Genomic DNA, 13360 nt, shown 5'->3' on the forward strand with positions numbered 1-13360 from the left:
CATAAAATTGAAAAATCCACCCAAAACCTAAAAAAATTGAAATTTTTATATGAAAAACTTCTTTTGCCCATATCTCCTTAAATATGCGTCCTAGAGCGAAAAGAACTTTAATTCGTGACCTTCCTCAAAAAATTGAAAAATTCACCCAAAACCTAAAAAAATTGAAATTTTTATATGTAAAACTTCTTTTGCCCATATCTCCTAAACTAAGCGCCCTAGAGCGAAAAGGACTTTAATTCGTGACCACCCCCAAAAAATTGAAAAATCCACCCAAAACCTAAAAAAATTGAAATTTTTATATGAAAAACTTCTTTTGCCCATATCTCCTAAACTAAGCGTCCTAGAGCGAAAAGGACTTTAATTCGTGACCACCCCCAACAAATTGAAAAATCCACCCAAAACCTAAAAAAATTAAAATTTTTATATGAAAAACTTCTTTTGCCCATATCTCCTAAACTAAGCGTCCTAGAGCGAAAAGGACTTTAATTCGTGACCACCCCCAAAAAATTGAAAAATCCACCCAAAACCTAAAAAAATTAAAATTTTTATATGAAAAACTTCTTTTGCCCATATCTCCTAAACTAAGCGTCCTAGAGCGAAAAGGACTTTAATTCGTGATCACCCCCAAAAAAATTTAAAAATCCACCCAAAACCTAAAAAAATTGAAATTTTTATATCAAAAACTTCTTTTGTCCATATCTCCTTAAATAAGCGTCCTAGAGCGAAAAGGACTTTAATTCGTGACCACCCCAAAAAATAAAAAAATCCACCCAAAACCTAAAAAACTTTAAATTTTTATATGAAAAACTTCTTTTGCCCATATCTCCTAAACTAAGCGTCCTAGAGCGAAAAAGACTTTAATTCGTGACCACCCCCAAAAAATTTAAAAGTCCACCCAAAACCTAAAAAAATTGAAATTTTTATATGAAAAACTTCTTTTGCCCATATCTCCTAAACTAAGCGTCCTAGAGCGAAAAGGACTTTAATTCGTGACCACCCTCAAAAAATTGAAAAATCCACCCAAAACTTAAAAAAATTTGAATTTTTATATGAAAAACTTATTTTGCCCATATCTCCCAAACTAAGCGTCCTAGAGCGAAAAGGACTTTAATTCGTGACCACCCCCAAAAAATTGAAAAATCCACCCAAAACCTAACAAAATTGAAATTTTTATATGAAAAACTTCTTTTGCCCATATCTCCTAAACTAAGCGTCCTAGAGCGAAAAGGACTTTAATTCGTGACCACCCCCAAAAAATTGAAAAATCCACCCAAAACCTAAAAAAAAATGAAATTTTTATATGAAAAACTTCTTTTGCCCATATCTCCTAAACTAAGCGTCCTAGAGCGAAAAAGACTTTAATTCGTGACCACCCCCAAAAAATTTAAAAGTCCACCCAAAACCTAAAAAAATTGAAATTTTTATATGAAAAACTTCTTTTGCCCATATCTCCTAAACTAAAGCGAAAAGGACTTTAATTCGTGACCACCCTCAAAAAATTGAAAAATCCACCCAAAACTTAAAAAAAATTGAATTTTTATATGAAAAACTTATTTTGCCCATATCTCCCAAACTAAGCGTCCTAGAGCGAAAAGGACTTTAATTCGTGACCACCCCCAAAAAATTGAAAAATCCACCCAAAACCTAACAAAATTGAAATTTTTATATGAAAAACTTCTTTTGCCCATATCTCCTAAACTAAGCGTCCTAGAGCGAAAAGGACTTTAATTCGTGACCACCCCCAAAAAATTGAAAAATCCACCCAAAACCTAAAAAAAAATGAAATTTTTATATGAAAAACTTCTTTTGCCCATATCTCCTTAAATATGCGTCCTAGAGCGAAAAGGACTTTAATTCGTGACCACCCCCAAAAAATTGAAAAATCCACCCAAAACCTAAAAAAAATAAAATTTTTATATGAAAAACTTCTTTTGCCCATATCTCCTAAACTAAGCGTCCTAGAGCGAAAAGGACTTTAATTCGTGACCACCCCCAAAAAATTGAAAAATTCACCCAAAACCTAAAAAAATTGAAATTTTTATATGAAAAACTTCTTTTGTCCATATCTCCTTAAATATGCGTCCTAGAGCGAAAAGGACTTTAATTCGTGACCACCCTAAAAAAATTGAAAAATCCACCCAAAACCTAAAAAAATTTAAATTTTTATATGAAAAACTTCTTTTGCCCATATCTCCTAAACTAAGCGTCCTAGAGCGAAAAGGACTTTAATTCGCGACCACCCCCAAAAAATTGAAAAATCCACCCAAAACCTAAAAAAAATTGAAATTTTTATATGAAAAACTTCTTTTGCCCATATCTCCTAAACTATGCGTCCTAGAGCGAAAAGGACTTTAATTCGTGACCACCCCCAAAAAATTTAAAAATCCACCCAAAACCTAAAAAAATTAAAATTTTTATACGAAAAACTTCTTTTGCCCATATCTCCTAAACTAAGCGTTCTAGAGCGAAAAGGACTTTAATTCGTGACCACCCCCAAAAAATTTAAAAATCCACCCAAAACCTAAAAAAAATAAAATTTTTATATGAAAAACTTCTTTTGCCCATATCTCCTAAACTAAGCGTCCTAGAGCGAAAAGGACTTTAATTCTTGACCACCCCCAAAAAATTGAAAAGTCCACCCAAAACCTACAAAAAATTTAAATGTTTATATGAAAAACTTCTTTTGCCCATATCTCCTAAACTAAGCGTCCTAGAGCGAAAAGGACTTTAATTCGTGACCACCCCCAAAAAATTGAAAAATTCACCCAAAACCTAAAAAAATTGAAATTTTTATATGAAAAACTTCTTTTGTCCATATCTCCTTAAATATGCGTCCTAGAGCGAAAAGGACTTTAATTCGTGACCACCCTAAAAAAATTGAAAAATCCACCCAAAACCTAAAAAAATTTAAATTTTTATATGAAAAACTTCTTTTGCCCATATCTCCTAAACTAAGCGTCCTAGAGCGAAAAGGACTTTAATTCTTGACCACCCCCAAAAAATTGAAAAGTCCACCCAAAACCTAAAAAAAATTTAAATGTTTATATGAAAAACTTCTTTTGCCCATATCTCCTAAACTATGCGTCCTAGAGCGAAAAGGACTTTAATTCGTGACCACCCCCAAAAAATTTAAAAATCCACCCAAAACCTAAAAAAATTAAAATTTTTATACGAAAAACTTCTTTTGCCCATATCTCCTAAACTAAGCGTTCTAGAGCGAAAAGGACTTTAATTCGTGACCACCCCCAAAAAATTTAAAAATCCACCCAAAACCTAAAAAAAATAAAATTTTTATATGAAAAACTTCTTTTGCCCATATCTCCTAAACTAAGCGTCCTAGAGCGAAAAGGACTTTAATTCTTGACCACCCCCAAAAAATTGAAAAGTCCACCCAAAACCTACAAAAAATTTAAATGTTTATATGAAAAACTTCTTTTGCCCATATCTCCTAAACTAAGCGTCCTAGAGCGAAAAGGACTTTAATTCGTGACCACCCCCAAAAAATTTAAAAATCCACCCAAAACCTAAAAAAATTAAAATTTTTATATGAAAAACTTATTTTGCCCATATCTCCTAAACTAAGCGTTCTAGAGCGAAAAGGACTTTAATTCGTGACCACCCCCAAAAAATTTAAAAATCCACCCAAAACCTAAAAAAAATAAAATTTTTATATGAAAAACTTCTTTTGCCCATATCTCCTAAACTAAGCGTCCTAGAGCGAAAAGGACTTTAATTCTTGACCACCCCCAAAAAATTGAAAAGTCCACCCAAAACCTAAAAAAAATTTAAATGTTTATATGAAAAACTTCTTTTGCCCATATCTCCTAAACTAAGCGTCCTAGAGCGAAAAGGACTTTAATTCGTGACCACCCCCAAAAAATTTAAAAATCCACCCAAAACCTAAAAAAATTGAAATTTTTATATGAAAAACTTCTTTTGCCCATATCTCCTAAACTAAGCGTTCTAGAGCGAAAAGGACTTTAATTCGTGACCACCCCCAAAAAATTTAAAAATCCACCCAAAACTTAAAAAAATTGAAATTTTTATATGAAAAACTTCTTTTGCCCATATATCCTTAAATATGCGTCCTAGAGCGAAAAGGACTTTAATTCTTTAATTAAATTTGAAATTAAAATTGAAATTTTTTTATGAAAAGCTTCTTTTGCCCATATCTCCTAAAGTAAGCGTCCTAGAGCGAAAAGGACTTTAATTCGTGACCACCCCCAAAAAATTGAAAAATTCACCCAAAACCTAAAAAAATTGAAATTTTTATATGAAAAACTTCTTTTGCCCATATCTCCTTAAATATACGTCCTAGAGCGAAAAGGACTTTAATTCGTGACCACCCCCAAAAAATTGAAAAATCCACCCAAAACCTAAAAAAATTTAAATTTTTATATGAAAAACTTCTTTTGTCCATATCTCCTTAAATAGGTGTCCTAGAGCGAAAAGGACTTTAATTCGTGACCACCGCCAAAAAATAAAAAAATCCACCCAAAACCTAAAAAACTTTAAATTTTTATATGAAAAACTTCTTTTGCCCATATCTCCTAAACTAAGCGTCCTAGAGCGAAAAGGACTTTAATTCGTGACCACCCCCAAAAAATTTAAAAGTCCACCCAAAACCTAAAAAAATTGAAATTTTTATATGAAAAACTTCTTTTGCCCATATCTCCTAAACTAAGCGTCCTAGAGCGAAAAGGACTTTAATTCGTGACCACCCCCAAAAAATTGAAAACTCCACCCACAACCTAAAAAAATTGAAATTTTTATATGAAAAACTTCTTTTGTCCATATCTCCTTAAATAGGCGTCCTAGAGCGAAAAGGACTTTAATTCTTGACCACCCCCAAAAAATTGAAAAGTCCACCCAAAACCTAAAAAAATTGAAATTTTTATATGAAAAACTTCTTTTACCCATATCTCCTAAACTAAGCGTCCTAGAGCAAAAGGTATTTAATTCGTGACCACCCCCAAAAAATTGAAAAATCCACCCAAAACCTAAAAAAAATTGAAATTTTTATATGAAAAACTTCTTTTGCCCATATCTCCTAAACTAAGCGTCCTAGAGCGAAAAGGACTTTAATTCGTGACCACCCCCAAAAAATTGAAAAATCCACCCAAAACCTAAAAAATTTGAAATTTTTATATGAAAAACTTCTTTTGCCCATATCTCCTAAACTAAGCGTCCTAGAGCGAAAAGGACTTTAATTCGTGACCACCCCCAAAAAATTGAAAAATCCACCCAAAATCTAAAAAAAATTGAAATTTTTATATGAAAAACTTCTTTTGCCCATATCTCCTAAACTAAGCGTCCTAGAGCGAAAAGGACTTTAATTCGTGACCAGCCCCAAAAAATTGAAAAATCCACCCAAAACCTAAAAAAATTGAAATTTTGATATGAAAAACTTCTTTTGCCCATATCTCCTAAACTAAGCGTCCTAGAGCGAAAAGGACTTTAATTCGTGACCACCCCCAAAAAATTGAAAAATCCACCCAAAACCTAAAAAAAATTGAAATTTTTATATGAAAAACTTCTTTTGCCCATATCTCTTAAACTAAGCGTCCTAGAGCGAAAAGGACTTTAATTCGTGACCACCCCCAAAAAATTGAAAAATCCACCCAAAACCTAAAAAAAAATAATATTTTTATATGAAAAACTTCTTTTGCCCATATCTCCTAAACTAAGCGTCCTAGAGCGAATAGGACTTTAATTCGTGACCACCCCCAAAAAATTGAAAAATCCACCCAAAACCTAAAAAAATTGAAATTTTTATATGAAAAACTTCTTTTGCCCATATCTCGTAAACTAAGCGTCCTAGAGCGAAAAGGACTTTAATTCGTGACCACCGTCAAAAAATTGAAAAATCCACCCAAAACCTAAAAAAATTGAAATTTTTATATGAAAAACTTCTTTTGCCCATATCTCCTTAAATATGCGTCCTAGAGCGAAAAGGACTTTAATTCGTGACCACCCCCAAAAAATTGAAAAATCCACCCAAAACCTAAAAAAATTAAAATTTTTATATGAAAAACTTCTTTTGCTCATATCTCCTAAACTAAGCGTCCTAGAGCGAAAAGGACTTTAATTCGTGACCACCCCAAAAAAATTGAAAAATCCACCCAAAACCTAAAAAAATTGAAATTTTTATATGAAAAACTTCTTTTGCCCATATCTCCTTAAATATGCGTCCTCGAGCGAAAAGGACTTTAATTCGTGACCACCCCCAAAAAATTGAAAAATCCACCCAAAACCTAACAAAATTGAAATTTTTATATGAAAAACTTCTTTTGCCCATATCTCCTAAACTAAGCGTCCTAGAGCGAAAAGGACTTTAATTCGTGACCACCCCCAAAAAATTTAAAAATCCACCCAAAACCTAAAAACAAAATAATATTTTTATATGAAAAACTTCTTTTGCCCATATCTCCTTAAATATGCGTCCTAGAGCGAAAATGACTTTAATTCGTGACCACCCCCAAAAATTTGAAAAATCCACCCAAAACCTAAAAAAATTGAAATTTTTATATGAAAAACTTCTTTTGCCCATATCTCCTAAACTAAGCGTCCTAGAGCGAAAAGGACTTTAATTCGTGACCACCCCCAAAAAATTGAAAAATCCACCCAAAACCTAAAAACAAAATAATATTTTTATATGAAAAACTTCTTTTGCCCATATCTCCTTAAATATGCGTCCTAGAGCGAAAAGGACTTTAATTCGTGACCACCCCCAAAAAATTGAAAAATCCACCCAAAACCTAAAAAAATTTAAATTTTTATATGAAAAACTTCTTTTGCCCATATCTCCTAAACTAAGCGTCCTAGAGCGAAAAGGACTTTAATTCGTGACCACCCCCAAAAAATTGAAAAATCCACCCAAAACCTAAAAACAAAATAATATTTTTATATGAAAAACTTCATTTGCCCATATCTCCTTAAATATGCGTCCTAGAGCGAAAAGGACTTTAATTCGTGACCACCCCCAAAAAATTGAAAAATCCACCCAAAACCTAAAAAAAATTAAATTTTTATATGAAAAACTTCTTTTGCCCATATCTCCTAAACTAAGCGTCCTAGAGCGAAAAGGACTTTAATTCGTGACCACCCCCAAAAAATTGAAAAATCCACCCAAAACCTAAAAAAATTTAAATTTTTATCTGAAAAACTTCTTTTGCCCATATCTCCTTAAATATGCGTCCTAGAGCGAAAAGGACTTTAATTCGTGACCACCCCCAAGGAATTGAAAAATCCACCCAAAACCTAAAAAAATTGAAATTTTTATATGAAAAACTTCTTTTGCCCATATCTCCCAAACTAAGCGTCCTAGAGCGAAAAGGACTTCAATTCGTGACCACCCCCAAAAAATTGAAAAATCCACCCAAAACCTAAAAAAATTTAAATTTTTATATGAAAAACTTCTTTTGCCCATATTTCCTTAAATATGCGTCCTAGAGCGAAAAGGACTTTAATTCGTGACCACCCCCAAAAAATTGAAAAATCCACCCAAAACCTAAAAAAAATTGAATTTTTATATGAAAAACTTCTTTTGCCCATATCTCCCAAACTAAGCGTCCTAGAGCGAAAAGGACTTTAATTCGTGACCACCCCCAAAAAATTGAAAAATCCACCCAAAACCTAACAAAATTGAAATTTTTATATGAAAAACTTCTTTTGCCCATATCTCCTAAACTAAGCGTCCTAGAGCGAAAAGGACTTTAATTCGTGACCACCCCCAAAAAATTGAAAATTCCACCCAAAACCTAAAAAAAATGAAATTTTTATATAAAAAACTTCTTTTGCCCATATCTCCTTAAATATGCGTCCTAGAGCGAAAAGGACTTTAATTCGTGACCACCCCCAAAAAATTGAAAAATCCACCCAAAACCTAAAAAAATTAAAATTTTTATATGAAAAACTTCTTTTGCCCATATCTCCTAAACTAAGCGTCCTAGAGCGAAAAGGACTTTAATTCGTGACCACCCCCAAAAAATTGAAAAATTCACCCAAAACCTAAAAAAATTTAAATTGTTATATGAAAAACTTCTTTTGTCCATATCTCCTTAAATATGCGTCCTAGAGCGAAAAGGACTTTAATTCGTGACCACCCTCAAAAAATTGAAAAATCCACCCAAAACCTAAAAAAATTGAAATTTTTATATGAAAAACTTCTTTTGCCCATATCTCCTAAACTAAGCGTCCTAGAGCGAAAAGGACTTTAATTCGTGACCACCCCCAAAAAATTGAAAAATCCACCCAAAACCTAAAAAAAAATTGAAATTTTTATATGAAAAACTTCTTTTGCCCATATCTCCTAAACTAAGCGTCCTAGAGCGAAAAGGACTTTAATTCGTGACCACCCCCAAAAAATTGAAAACTCCACCCAAAACCTAAAAAATTTAAATTTTTATATGAAAAACTTCTTTTGCCCATATATCCTAAACTAAGCGTCCTAGAGCGAAAACGACTTTAATTCGTGACCACCCCCCAAAAAAATTGAAAAATCCACCCAAAACCTAAAAAAAAATAATATTTTTATATGAAAAACTTCTTTTGCCCATATCTCCTAAACTATGCGTCCTAGAGCGAAAAGGACTTTAATTCGTGACCACCCCCAAAAAAATGAAAAATCCACCCAAAACCTAAAAAGATTGAAATTTTTATATGAAAAACTTCTTTTGCCCATATCTCCTTAAATATGCGTCCTAGAGCGAAAAGGACTTTAATTCGTGACCACCCTCAAAAAATTGAAAAATCCACCCAAAACCTAAAAAAAATGAAATTTTTATCTGAAAAACTTCTTTTGCCCATATCTCCTTAAATATGCGTCCTAGAGCGAAAAGGACTTTAATTCGTGACCACCCCCAAAAAATTGAAAAATCCACCCAAAACCTAAAAAAATTTAAAGTTTTATATGAAAAACTTCTTTTGCCCATATCTCCTAAACTAAGCGTCCTAGAGCGAAAAGGACTTCAATTCGTGACCACCCCCAAAAAATTGAAAAATCCACCCAAAACCTAACAAAATTTAAATTTTTATATGAAAAACTTCTTTTGCCCATATTTCCTTAAATATGCGTCCTAGAGCGAAAAGGACTTTAATTCGTGACCACCCCCAAAAAATTGAAAAATCCACCCAAAACCTAAAAAAAATTGAATTTTTATATGAAAAACTTCTTTTGCCCATATCTCCCAAGCTAAGCGTCCTAGAGCGAAAAGGACTTTAATTCGTGGCCACCCCCAAAAAATTGAAAAATCCACCCAAAACCTAACAAAATTGAAATTTTTATATGAAAAACTTCTTTTGCCCATATCTCCTAAACTAAGCGTCCTAGAGCGAAAAGGACTTTAATTCGTGACCACCCCCAAAAAATTGAAAAATCCACCCAAAACTTAAAAAAAAAATAATATTTTTATATGAAAAACTTCTTTTGCCCATATCTCCTAAACTATGCGTCCTAGAGCGAAAAGGACTTTAATTCGTGACCACCCCCAAAAAAATGAAAAATCCACCCAAAACCTAAAAAGATTGAAATTTTTATATGAAAAACTTCTTTTGCCCATATCTCCTTAAATATGCGTCCTAGAGCGAAAAGGACTTTAATTCGTGACCACCCTCAAAAAATTGAAAAATCCACCCAAAACCTAAAAAAAATGAAATTTTTATCTGAAAAACTTCTTTTGCCCATATCTCCTTAAATATGCGTCCTAGAGCCCATATCTCCTAAACTAAGCGTCCTAGAGCGAAAAGGACTTCAATTCGTGACCACCCCCAAAAAATTGAAAAGTCCACCCAAAACCTAAAAAAATTTAAATTTTTATATGAAAAACTTCTTTTGCCCATATTTCCTTAAATATGCGTCCTAGAGCGAAAAGGACTTTAATTCGTGACCACCCCCAAAAAATTGAAAAATCCACCCAAAACCTAAAAAAAATTGAATTTTTATATGAAAAACTTCTTTTGCCCATATCTCCTAAACTAAGCGTCCTAGAGCGAAAAGGACTTTAATTCGTGGCCACCCCCAAAAAATTGAAAAATCCACCCAAAACCTAACAAAATTGAAATTTTTATATGAAAAACTTCTTTTGCCCATATCTCCTAAACTAAGCGTCCTAGAGCGAAAAGGACTTTAATTCGTGACCACCCCCAAAAAATTGAAAAATCCACCCAAAACCTAAAAAAATTTAAATTGTTATATGAAAAACTTCTTTTGTCCATATCTCCTTAAATATGCGTCCTAGAGCGAAAAGGACTTTAATTCGTGACCACCCTCAAAAAATTGAAAAATCCACCCAAAACCTAAAAAAATTGAAATTTTTATATGAAAAACTTCTTTTGCCCATATCTCCTAAACTAAGCGTCCTAGAGCGAAAAGGACTTTAATTCGTGACCACCCCCAAAAATATGAAAAATCCACCCAAAACCTAAAAAAAAAAATTTAAATTTTTATATGAAAAACTTCTTTTGCCCATATCTCCTAAACTAAGCGTCCTAGAGCGAAAAGGACTTTAATTCGTGACCACCCCCAAAAAATTGAAAAATCCACCCAAAACCTAAAAAAATTGAAATTTTTATATGAAAAACTTCTTTTGCCCATATCTCCTACACTAAGCGTCCTAGAGCGAAAAGGACTTTAATTCGTGACCACCCTCAAAAAATTGAAAAATCCACCCAAAACTTAAAAAAATTTAAATTTTTATATGAAAAACTTCTTTTGCCCATATCTCCTAAACTAAGCGTCCTAGAGCGAAAAGGACTTTAATTCGTGACCACCCCCAAAAAATTGAAAACTCCACCCAAAACCTAAAAAATTTAAATGTTTATATGAAAAACTTCTTTTGCCCATATCTCCTAAACTAAGCGTCCTGGAGCGAAAAGGACTTTAATTCGTGACCACCCCCAAAAAATTGAAAAATCCACCCAAAACCTAAACAAATTGAAATTTTTATATGAAAAACTTCTTTTGCCCATATCTCCTAAACTAAGCGTCCTAGAGCGAAAAGGACTTTAATTCGTGACCAACCCCAAAAAATTGAAAAATCCACCCAAAACCTAAAAAAAAATAATATTTTTATATGAAAAACTTCTTTTGCCCATATCTTCTTAAATATGCGTCCTAGAGCGAAAAGGACTTTATTCGTGACAACCCCCAAAAAATTGAAAAATCCACCCAAAACCTAAAAAAATTAAAATTTTTATATGAAAAACTTCTTTTGCCCATATCTCCTAAACTAAGCGTCCTAGAGCGAAAAGGACTTTAATTCGTGACCACCCCCAAGGAAATGAAAAATCCACCCAAAACCTAAAAAAATTTAAATTTTTATATGAAAAACTTCTTTTGCCCATATCTCCTAAACTAAGCGTCCTAGAGCGAAAAGGACTTTAATTCGTGACCACCCCCAAAAAAATGAAAAATCCACCCAAAACCTAAAAAAAATTGAAATTTTTATATGAAAAACTTCTTTTGTCCATATCTCCTTAAATATGCGTCCTAGAGCGAAAAGGACTAATTCGTGACCACCCCCAAAAAATTTAAAAATCCACCCAAATCCTAAAAAAATTGAACTTTTTTTACGAAAAGCTTCTTTTGCCCATATCTCCTAAACTAAGCGTCCTAGAGCGAAAAGGACTTTAATTCGTGACCACCCCCAAGGAATTGAAAAATCCACCCAAAACCTAAAAAAATTGAAATTTTTATATGAAAAACTTCTTTTGCCCATATCTCCTAAACTATGCGTCCTAGAGCGAAAAGGACTTTAATTCGTGACCACCCCCAAAAAATTGAAAAATCCACCCAAAACCTAAAAAGATTGAAATTTTTATATGAAAAACTTCTTTTGCCCATATCTCCTTAAATATGCGTCCTAGAGCGAAAAGGACTTTAATTCGTGACCACCCTCAAAAAATTGAAAAATCCACCCAAAACCTAAAAAAATGAAATTTTTATATGAAAAACTTCTTTTGCCCATATCTCTTTAAATATGCGTCCTAGAGCGAAAAGGACTTTAATTCGTGACCACCCCCAAAAAATTGAAAAATCCACCCAAAACCTAAAAAAATTAAAATTTTTATATGAAAAACTTATTTTGCCCATATCTCCTAAACTAAGCGTCCTAGAGCGAAAAGGACTTTAATTCGTGACCACCCCCAAAAAATTGAAAAATTCACCCAAAACCTAAAAAAATTTAAATTGTTATATGAAAAACTTCTTTTGTCCATATCTCCTTAAATATGCGTCCTAGAGCGAAAAGGACTTTAATTCGTGACCACCCTCAAAAAATTGAAAAATCCACCCAAAACCTAAAAAAATTGAAATTTTTATATGAAAAACTTCTTTTGCCCATATCTCCTAAACTAAGCGTCCTAGAGCGAAAAGGACTTTAATTCGTGACCACCCCCAAAAAATTGAAAAATCCACCCAAAACCTAAAAAATTGAAATTTTTATATGAAAAACTTCTTTTGCCCATATCTCCTAAACTAAGCGTCCTAGAGCGAAAAGGACTTTAATTCGTGACCACCCTCAAAAAATTGAAAAATCCACCCAAAACTTAAAAAAATTTAAATTTTTATATGAAAAACTTCTTTTGCCCATATCTCCTAAACTAAGCGTCCTAGAGCGAAAAGGACTTTAATTCGTGACCACCCCCAAAAAATTGAAAACTCCACCCAAAACCTAAAAAATAAGAAATTTTTATATGAAAAACTTCTTTTGTCCATATCTACTTAAATATGCGTCCTAGAGCGAAAAGGACTTTAATTCGCGACCACCCTCAAAAAATTGAAAAATCCACCCAAAACCTAAAAAATTTAAATTTTTATATGAAAAACTTCTTTTGCCCATATCTCCTAAACTAAGCGTCCTAGAGCGAAAAGGACTTTAATTCGTGACCACCCCCAAAAAATTTAAAAATCCACCCAAAACCTAAAAAAAATTGAAATTTTTATATGAAAAACTTCTTTTGCCCATATCTCCTAAACTAAGCGTCCTAGAGCGAAAAGGACTTTAATTCGTGACCACCCCCAAAAAATTGAAAAATTCACCCAAAATTAAAAAAAAAATGAAATTTTTATATGAAAAACTTCTTTTGTCCATATCTCCTTAAATATGCGTCCTAGAGCGAAAAGGACTTTAATTCGTGACCACCCCCAAAAAATTGAAAAATCCACCCAAAACCTAAAAAAAATTGAAATTTTTATATGAAAAACTTCTTTTGCCCATATCTCCTAAACTAAGCGTCCTAGAGCGAAAAGGACTTTAATTCGTGACCACCCCCAAAAAATTGAAAAATCCACCCAAAACCTAAAAAAAATTGAAATTTTTATATGAAAAACTTCTTTTGTCCATATCTCCTTAAATATGCG

This window comes from Haematobia irritans, chromosome 4 (assembly GCF_050003625.1).
Source record: "Haematobia irritans isolate KBUSLIRL chromosome 4, ASM5000362v1, whole genome shotgun sequence".
In the NCBI taxonomy this organism is placed as follows: Eukaryota; Metazoa; Arthropoda; class Insecta; order Diptera; family Muscidae; genus Haematobia; species Haematobia irritans.